The 3,050-nt window shown below is 39.8% G+C and overlaps 1 long non-coding RNA gene across 1 annotated transcript; it reads right to left on the reverse strand.

Moving 5' to 3' along the window:
* Positions 1–257: 257 nt before the first annotated feature.
* LOC108892967 (uncharacterized) lies at positions 258–1,848 on the reverse strand. The gene is made up of 3 exons (XR_001962584.2): positions 1,578–1,848; positions 771–1,187; positions 258–616 (listed from the first exon to the last, which is right to left on the reverse strand). It is a non-coding gene; the product is annotated as an uncharacterized LOC108892967 (long non-coding RNA).
* Between the last annotated feature and the right edge of the window lie 1,202 nt (positions 1,849–3,050).

Below are 3,050 nucleotides of genomic sequence, written 5' to 3' on the forward strand. Positions count from 1 at the left end.
AAAAGATAATTAACAGATATACTTGTTCTATTTGTTGTGATTTATAGAAATATAAATATAATAATAAGCTGTCAACGAATTTGAGTGTTTCAACACTAAAAGCTGTGAGTGTATCATCATGCTCCAGCTCTTTCATTCTGTGGTCATCCCTGAGAAGTCCAGTGGTTCAGCTTTGGAATGCAGATGGGAACTCCTATCTGGCTCATTCCAAATCAGCAGCTGCTTTGAAAACAAATCCTGGTGAAAACAGTGTCATTACACATTTAGTGAGAATATTATTTTTATTGTTCTATACACTTTGGTCAAAATAATGCTCTTTCACCAAGAGAATGACTTACAGGATAAATTAATATGCTACAATAATACTTTCCTTGACCTCTCCTGACGTGGGTCTGCACCAATTCTGATGTAGATGATGCAGGTGTGTGGGGTACCAAACCAAGCCCTCTGGGGTCCTCCAGCCAAAGGCTGGCCTCCTTCAAGGCATCCCAACTCCACTTGAGATTCTTCTCCTCACAATCCCTCCTTGCAACTTGGTGATGTATCCATAGCTTTTTCAGATTTCGGGGTGTAGACACTGTATCTTCTAATGTTTTTCTTGTGCAGCCTTTTCAAACTGTAACACAAAAATTTCAGTATCAGTTTTTCATTAATAATAACTGACAGCCTTGAAAGAACACAGGAAAACATGGTCACTTGTATACAAAACACTGATTGTAAAATGTATCTGCCTGTACTCTAAAGGGGAATATTTTAAGTATTAAACTCACATGTCTTTGCCCTCTGCTGTTTTCACTGTTGGTGGGTTCTGGTGGAAATTGTAGTCCAGAGCAGCAAGCAGAACTCTTGCCTCATAAACTGGGGGACTGAAAGTTTAGCACTTAATGGCATTCATCACAATATGACTCTGGGAGGCCTCTGGGTCTGCAGCTGATATGATTGGTCAATAAATATATGTATATAATGTTACAAATAATCACTAATAGTCATAATGTACATCTGTGTTAACCATGGCAGCACTTTACCTGAACCTCTGTCAACCCTTGTTGAGAACGATGTCCATTAGAGCTTTGTAGCAGTCTCTCTGCAGCCAGTCCCTTCCAGGTCTTCATGGTGCTCACGTCAGCAGCTCTCCATAGTCAAGATGCAAATGCCACAAACAGGGTGAAGGATGCCAGCCATGGTGTCTGTGAAAGAATTAAATAAAAACTCATCTATGAGAAAAAAATACATAAGCAGTATATCACAGTTCTGGGACCAGTCGAGTCACGTGACACATGACACTCAAGTGAATGAAACGGCGGCGCTAAATCCAAACTGTTACATATTACAAGTTTATATGTAAGAGGGATACCTCTGTTATTTTTGAACCCGCTTCGTGTGTTTGGCTGTAGAGAACTGCAGGAAAGTCTTTGAATCAAGAACGGACTGCACGCGACACCGCAAACAGCTGATGTAATGTAAACAAACTGTGCCCAGTTCCCTATCAATCATTCGCATTAGAAAACATTAGCTAATTTTACATTAGCTAAAGCTATCAAACTACAAATTGCAATTAGATTAACAGGCTAAATTACCTGTTCAGCTGAAAGCAGGCGACTTCGGCCTCATCTGAAAACATTTGTCCCTCATCAGCGACTTCCATCTGGGAGAGACATCAGTGTTGATCCTTGTTTTCTGCCGTTGTCGTAAAGTTTCCCCGTTTGCACTTCTTTGACATACTTCCTTTCTCTTGTGTTATAATACGCGTGATCATCCATTTATTAAAATGCGTATTCCCAAATTTATTGCAACAGAGATAGTTAGCGACCACTCGATCCTTTCTTCCTCTCGTTTCCGCATACAAATGGTGACGTTACCGTAAAAATGCGAAAGAGCTGCCGTTTGATTCATTTTGTCCGTCTCGAATCGAGCTACTGCAGAATCATGGCGGCGCAACGTGGTGGCCCCTGTCCGTTTGCATGCAGATATACTGTAAATGGCTAAATTTAAGCGAACGAAAGCAACGTTTATTCATTTTAGGTGACTAGACACTTATAAAACCATAATTATGTATACTATATTCTGTTTTTGCTGACAGATCCCTGTAAATATTACACACTGAACCTTTTAAGTCTCAGAGCAAAGTGTGCTGGCTGTTGCAGCTCTCAGTCTAGAACTGCAAATTAACAGGCGGGTATCCATTAGAAGTAAAACTTCATGTTCCCAAAATGGAACAAAGCAGCAGAAAATGAATTGTAAAACTTAAATTTCAGTTGATGAAATTTGAACTATAAGGGTTTGGCTGAGGGACGATAAGGAACAACAAAAGCAGGGGACATGCAGGCAGGTGAATGAGGGAGAATGGCAGAGGTTGGCTGGAGCTTTGCAGCTTGAATAGTGGACTGGCACATTTACATGCTGCGATGGTATGCATGGAGGTGACACAGGAGAAAACTAACTTAGTTGAAGCACAGAAAAACACACTGGAAAAATAAATAGACTGAATTTCAAAACTGAACTGAGCAGCTGCATGTTTCTATACCAACAGAACAATCTGGCCAGCAAGGCGACAAGAGTGGGGATTCTTGTACTGTGAGTTGATGAATTGATGATACGCAGGTGTGGAGAGGAAACAGGTGCTTGATGAGACACACACATAGTACTGTTATCACAGAGGTGGTTCCAGGTCCATGAAGCCAGAGGAGAACAACTCCAGAAAATCATGGATGTATTGCAGAAAACTGCAGGCTGTTTACTCCTGCAAAGTCTTGACATATATTACTATGTTTAATTCACAAAAGTTGTAAATGTTTTCTCTTTCCCCCTATAGGTATTAATGTTAGTTATAAAAGGAGTTACACACCTATTAAATAAATGTGGGATTGTTGCACAAAGATTTTATTGCTCCCAAAGAAGAAATTTGTAGACTTAGCATGCCTAAAGAAGATAGATACATGTAAATACAAAACAAAACACAACTAAAATACAACAGTGTGACAGTGGATTTTGCCATAGAAAGCAGCTAAGACCTTTTTAGTGAAAGTTCAGTTAGAATTATTTGTAGGAAA

Source organism: Lates calcarifer, unplaced genomic scaffold (genome assembly GCF_001640805.2).
Source record: "Lates calcarifer isolate ASB-BC8 unplaced genomic scaffold, TLL_Latcal_v3 _unitig_2601_quiver_1413, whole genome shotgun sequence".
NCBI lineage: Eukaryota > Metazoa > Chordata > Actinopteri > Centropomidae > Lates > Lates calcarifer.